The sequence below is a fragment of the Phyllobates terribilis genome, unplaced genomic scaffold, assembly GCF_046119375.1.
Source record: "Phyllobates terribilis strain yellow unplaced genomic scaffold, ASM4611937v1 Scaffold_178__1_contigs__length_3940740, whole genome shotgun sequence".
In the NCBI taxonomy this organism is placed as follows: Eukaryota; Metazoa; Chordata; class Amphibia; order Anura; family Dendrobatidae; genus Phyllobates; species Phyllobates terribilis.
This window is the reverse complement of record NW_027362938.1, coordinates 1,645,088-1,652,484: the sequence shown is the minus strand read 5'-3', so window position 1 is coordinate 1,652,484 and position 7,397 is coordinate 1,645,088.

The following is a 7,397-nucleotide window of genomic DNA, read 5'->3' as shown; positions in this document are numbered from 1 at the left end:
CCGGCACAATGTGCGCACTGTTGCAGCTGCAGGTGGAATAGTGTCCACTGACTGGACTGAGAAGGCCCCGCCCCTTCCGGTGACGTCATGGTTCCATGAAATCACTCCTCCCCCTCAAGAAATCAACTCCAATCTAGACGCTCCCCTGTTGCTGAGGCGTGGTGACGCTGTAGCTGGGTGATTGCAGTCAGAGTAGTGGTGTTTGGTGTCTGCACTACAGGTAAGAAGATGGGAATGTGCCAAGGTGATTACTACATTCAGGACAATAAGTAGCTAGCTGTAGGTGTGCAGAATCCCACTCCCAATATTGTCAGGGTCTCGCACCCCCTCATGTCGTGGGCTGTCAGGCTCCCGCACCCCCTCGTGTAGTGAGCTGCCAGGCTCCCGCACCCCCTCGTTTCGTGGGCTGTCAGGGTCTCGCACCCCCTCGTTTCGTGGGCTGTCAGGGTCTCGCACCCCCTCGTTTCGTGGGCTGTCAGGGTCTCGCACCCCCTCGTGTCGTGGGCTGTCAGGCTCCCGCACCCCTTCATGTCGTGGGCTGTCAGGCTCCCGCACCCCCTCGTGTCGTGGGCTGCCAGGCTCCCGCACCCCCTCGTGTAGTGGGCTGCCAGGCTCCAGCACCCACTCGTGTCGTGGGCTGCCAGGCTCCCGCACCCCCTCGTGTAGTGGGCTGCCAGGCTCCCGCACCCCCTCGTGTCGTGGGCTGTCAGGCTCCCGCACCCCTTCATGTCGTGGGCTGTCAGGCTCCCGCACCCCCTTGTGTCATGGGCTGTCGGGGCTCCCGCACCCCTCGTGTCGTGGGCTGTCGGGCTCCCGCACCCCCTCGTGTAGTGGGCTGCCAGGCTCCCGCACCCCCTCGTGTCGTGGGCTGTCAGGCTCCCGCACCCCTTCATGTCGTGGGCTGTCAGGCTCCCGCACCCCCTTGTGTCATGGGCTGTCGGGGCTCCCGCACCCCTCGTGTCGTGGGCTGTCGGGCTCCCGCACCCCCTCGTGTCGTGGGCTGTCGGGCTCCCGCATCCCCTCGTGTCATGGGCTGTCAGGCTCCCGCACCCCCTCGTGTCGTGGGCTGCCAGGCTCCCGCATCCCCTCGTGTCGAGGGCTGTCAGGCTCCCGCACCCCCTCGTGTCGTGGGCTGCCAGGCTCCCGCACCCCCTCGTGTCGTGGGCTGCCAGGCTCCCGCACCCCCTCGTGTCGTGGGCTGCCAGGCTCCCGCACCCCCTCGCGTCGAGGGCTGTCAGGCTCCCGCCCCCCGTCGTGTCGTGGGCTGTCAGGCTCCCGCACCCCCTCGTGTCGTGGGCTGTCAGGCTCCCGCACCCCCTCGTGTCGTGGGCTGTCAGGCTCCCGCACCCCCTCGTGTCGTGGGCTGTCAGGCTCCCGCACCCCCTCTTGTCGTGGGCTGCCAGGCTCCCGCACCCCCTCTTGTCGTGGGCTGCCAGGCTCCCGCACCCCCTCGTGTCAAGGGCTGCCAGGCTCCCGCACCCCCTCATGTCGTCGGCTGTCAGGCTCCCGCACTCTCCCCCTGTTGTTGTCTGTGGAGAAGATTAATACATATTTTCATTTTTCAGGTTTTCTCTTATAAAACAAGATCCCTGAGCTTCTGTCTTTGACCGAAAAAATGGCGTCTGACAAGTCGCTGCTGTCTGCAGAAATTAACACAAACATGGAGGAAGCGCTGTATGAACAGATGCTGATGAAGGTACGAAAGATGAATTGGAGAGGCCAGCAATCACCGGGTGAATGTCTCCTCCGTCAGCTGCCGGGGGCGCGGCAGTCTCCAACATTTACCTAATGTGTATTGTTGGCTTTAGACCCCTCACAGTTGTACTATTTTGGTGCAGGAAAAATCAGTTTGCATAACCATCCTGTTCATGTTACTCACTGATTCTCACTTGTTGCCTCATTTCAGGCCAAACAGGAGATACAGAGCAGAATACCGAACTTACCAGAAAGCAGAGAGATCAGACCCCAGCCGAGTGAGATGGGCGTCCTCTGATTATTATCCAGATTACTTTGTGCATATTATGTGACAGATACCACAGTGGGGCAGTGGGGTCTTATTGACTGCAACGGTCACATGATGCAACCAACGTGGGGGGTCACATAATTTCTTATGCAGTTGATTACATGTAAATGCTGCTTGGCTTTTGCCGATTTTATTGTGTTTTTGTTCACTTTTTGTTTTTATTTCTGTGTTAGGTTTCTGCATTAAAACTCGCACATCCAAAAATACCAAAATCTTTATTAACATCTGCAAGTCGAACCAGATCCCAGCGGCCCCGGACCTGACGGAGGAGGAGTTAGTCAGCATCCTGGAATCTGATGATCCCTCCGGCTATCGAGTCCCCATGAGCCTTGGAGAGCCCCACGTTGAAGTTGATAATAGTACGTTTTTTTTTAATACAGCACGTCTCTTTTTAAAGGGGTAGTCCAGAGATATCCTTAAAGGGGATAAAATAGCAAGTATTACAACTTACTAATCCTCAATGGTCAAAGGTGCCATCTCCACAGGTTCTGGTAGGTCCACTTCCAGTCTGCGGAATAAAGTTTGACATCTTGTTGTTGACTTTTGAACTTTTTTGGTTTAGATTTGGGACTTAGAGGGATTGTCCACTACTTGGATTCCCCTTTAAGAACTTATACCACTTATTCATAGCAGCCCTACTAAGGTCAATGGATTGAGTCGGCACCGCAAAGTATCTAAGTCCTGGTGCACTTTGTCCTACAGGTGGAGGCAGCTGCACGGCGTACGACATAGTGATTAATGGCACCGTCTTTGAGAAAATTACGGTAACTGCAATTGCTTATTCCGACATACGAGCTGTCTGCTCTCCTTTGTGTCAGCTCCTTACTTTGTATTTTTTTTATTAGAATAATGAGCTTTTCAGGGAATTTTTTTATCACCGTGGCCATGGAGGGACTAGAGAACAAGTACGAAATGGAGCTGTCAAGAGGTAACGACCGCATCACTGATATTTTCCTTGATTTTTCCATCGACCACACAAGGACTTGTTCTTTCGTGGAGCAAGTTTACCATATAATATATTGAACATTTTTATGTACCAACCTGTTGTATGGCACCGTATCAAATGCCTTTGAAAAGTCCAGATAGACAACATCCACTAAGTTTCCCTGGTCCAACCTGAACTTACCTCCCCATAGAATCTTTTCAGATTAGTTTGCAGGACAGATCCCTCATAATCATATGTTTAGGTTATTCTTATTGAGGTGCTCCAGGTTAGTATCTCTTAGAAAACCCTCAAAGTTGTTGCCCACAGTACAAGTTAAACTTACCAACCTATAAATTCCAGGCTCAGGTGTTATCCCCTTCTTGAATATTGGTACCACATTTGCTATGTGGGTGTAACCCTGGTGGATATGGACCCACTGCCCCACGGGAGGGTTGTGACTAGGTGTCTACTGGGTCTCCACTAGAACCTCTGGTGGTGAGGATAGACTGGGCCGCCGGTAGACACCAGGTACCACTTCAGTGCAGTTCCCGGGACTGCAGCAGCATTCCGGAGGTACCAGGGTACCAGACTCAGGAGAGCGAAGACAAGGACTAGGTCAGACAGTCTGAGATCAGGGCAGGAAGCACAGGTTCAGGATAGAGAAAAATGGCAAGGGGGACAGGGGTTTTTGATACCAGAAAACTCCTTTAACGCTTGCAACCTCTGTTGCTTGACTGCTACTCAAACAGTCAAATCAGTCAGTAAGAATTTAGGGAACTTCCATGGCGATATTTTGCATCAGTATTTGTTAGCAGACGCCAGGAGTGGATCCAAAACAGAAGAGGTGAAAGTGTTTCAGTTACTATTTTTCACTGTGTTTGTTCCCCTCTGGTTTTCAGCTTACAAATACTGATGTAAATTAGTGCCCAAAATACTCACTGTGTGAATGAGGCGAGGAAGCTGCTTGTAGTACTGTAATAGAAGTCCTTATTCTGAGGATGAGTTCTGTAATTCTTGTCTTCTCTGCTCCATCAAACTCCCCAGAGCAGGGGCAACCCCTGGAGCAAAATTTCTGGCGGCAGATGTCCAGACGTATGACTCAGTGATGTGTGATGGACCCCGACTCCCAAACAAAATGAATCAGACACATACAAAATAAATACACAAATCATTGCAATTAGGTGTCAAACGTTCTCAACTTTATTTAAATTTACATGACACCGAAAATGGCACAACCCTCGACTCACGAAGAGTCACCCTCCAGCGCTCAGGAGAGGAAAACCCCCTGTGGAGGAAACCTCTAGGGAACCATGGCTGGAGGGCTGCCCTTCCCTTGGGCTTAGAGAGTTAGTGCCGATATATGACGGAGTTTTAGAATTTCTACATATTTACAGAGAACGACATAACAAATATAGACTATTAATGTGATAAACTGGATGTGGGAGAGATCTGGCTGCGATATCTGTCACCACATTTATTGCTGGAACGAATTTAGTTGATCTGATTTCCCAGGTGGATCTACCACTTCTCCCTTACAGATCCAGCTCCGTCTCTCAAGATGTTGGGTACTTGGTTACAGGGGTTGCTCATTATGGATAACCCCTAATAGGATGCGTATCTCCTCCCCCTCCCAATTTATCACCCATTAAAGTCAACGATCCATCCATGAACTCCCAAAGAAGAGCAGCTCTTTGTACATAGTAACAGAAGGGGATCCTGTTTTGGGGACCCCCCCTCTGTTACCTTCCCTTCCCCCCGGGGTGTCTAAGAAGACAACCCCTTTCCCTGCTAGAACCTCCAAATTACACCAACATTGGCACATTACGTGGGGTGGTCAAGCTCAAGGTCCTCAGGCGCATCATCAGTAATGGCGCTGATCATGGCAGCGCGGCATTCTTTTATGGAATCTTCTTTATGACACTTGTTTATGCCCTCACAATAGTTGTCATGGTTACTACAAGGGCTATTACTGATGCAGGGTCCAAGTATTAACCCTTTCATCATTGGTAATTCACTTTCATTATGGAGGCAAATAACTGCACTTGTTACCAAGCAGGAGTCTTATCATTACGGCTTCCCTTAGGCACCATAAGAAATAAAGATTATAGAACATACGTACAAGTGTTTCAGGAGTGTTTTGCACTTTTTAGATCCATAGATTGGGCTTATAACTAGCACTTTACAAAGCGGAAAATTAAGAGGAAATTACTTGTAAAATAATATTATAGGGAATTGCATTTCAAGCATTTTCCTAATGTGCATTCTGCATACTTGCATAGTTACAAAGGTTGAAAAAGTTTGAACTTTAATGTCCTTGGTCTATCTCCAAAGTTATACATTTTCTATTACTAGATTATTTATAACCCACAATGTCATGTTTTGTTAAAAAAGTATCCAGCCCTTCTATAAATGCTGTTATACTATCTGCCATTACTATATCTTGTGGTTGGCATTCCACAGTCTGACTGCTCTAATTGTAAAGAATCCTTTCCTATTAAGTTGCCAGAATCGCTTCTCCTCCGCTTGTTATGAATGTTCCTGGTGCTTTGTAAGGTCCTGGAAAGTGATAAGTCATGTGCCAGTACTATGCATTGACCACATATGTATTTATACATATAAATGTATATTTATGAAGGAGTTGATAATTACCCTTCATAGAGGTGTTACGATCATTCATAAATTGCTTTCATAGGTTTGATCTCCAGGATTAGGAGAGATTTGGGGTGTAAACGTAATAAACAATGAGTAAAACATCAAAGCAAACGAAAAAGGGTTTGTGACCCAAACTGGTAGGTGAGACCGGCTAACCCCATATTATATGAGGTCACAACCAGGTTTCGCCTGAGGAGGGCAGCACTAATGAGTCCTCAGGAGCGCATAACCCTGAAATATGCAGCGATTCTACACTACCCATTATAAAAGGGTTTAATATGCTACTTACTACCATGTTTTAATTAAGATACAAGGCATACTTGTAAGGAGAGATGAAAAAGGTGATGGGGGACAACATATAAATATACTGAGGAACTCTATACACTAGTGGCCAAAATTGAGGCAACACCCCCAAGATTTATGAATTTTTAGCATTTTGCCAATACCAATACAAATTTCATGAATGTTTTTGATTTCACAGTAAAGTTTTTAAGTAGAAATAAAATCTCATATAGAAACACAATATTAGCAGGAAATTTGTTAATTTGTCAACAAATTGGACACTATTGTCACTCAGATGACTGTGGGAGAAAAGCCATTGATTTGTCCTATTTTCATATCTAACACTAAATGTTAATACTCAGTTGGACAGCCCTCGGCCTTGATGACGGCCTGGCATCTACTTGGCATGCTATCTACCAGTTTGTGTAAATCAGATGGTGTGATGATATGAAGCCATGATGTGATGATGGCTGCAGTGAGTTCCTGCTTGTGTGAAGCCCGCTGTTTTGACACCGCTCTTTTGAGCCGAGCCCAGAGATTCTCAATAGGATTGAGATCTGGGCTGTTTCCTGGCCAATTCAATAGCTGGACATTTTTGTCCTTGAACCAAGAGAGACATTTTTTAGCTGTATGGCATGGGGCTCCATCTTAAAATAAACGGTGTCCCTTCACCAAATACATCACGTGCCGAAGGAATGAGTTTAGGCTGAAGGACTTCCTTGATGTACTTTTCAGCATTAACTGTTTCTTCAATTACCTGCAGCCGACCACCTGCATCTCTGGACACGCAGCCCCCTACCATAACACTCAGAGGAGGCTTCATGGTGGGTATTGTACCCTCTGGCAACCAGTCCTCTCCAGGTCGTCGTCGAACGTAGCAGACACCGTCGCTGCCAAAGATGGATATGCGTGTCTCATCGCTCCATATAACATTTCTCCATTGTTCAATGGTCCATTTACAATGTTCTTTGGCCCCTGCAGATGTTTCTGATGCTGTGAGGTTTTCAAAAATGGCTTTTTACCTGGTATTCTGGCTCTTAACCCCGAGTTTACCAGTCGTCGTCAAACCGTCCGATCAGACACTGTCACTCCGGTGTTAACAAGCTCCTTGTTGATGTTAACAGCCGTTTATAACCTGTTATTTAGGGCGATTCTAACAATTCTTCTATCAGTCTGAGGACTTGTAGCCTTCTTCCTTTCTCTACCTGGTTTATTCTTTATCGAACCAGTCTCTTGAAACCGCTTACACACTTTGAGAACGAAAACATGTAATTGCTTACCTTCTGATGACAAACTGGCTTTAAAATATAAAAACCGCATTTTAATCGCACAATATCTGTCTTACATCACACCCAGGTCACTATAAACCAACATAGAATACATATCGCAGAAGAGGGCGTGTGTACAAGTAAGTAGGTCAGTGAAAACCTCCATTAAATATTGGTGATGGTGAAAAACTGAAGGTGTTGCCTCAATTTTGGCCACTGGTGTATAACACAAAATATAAACAAAAAA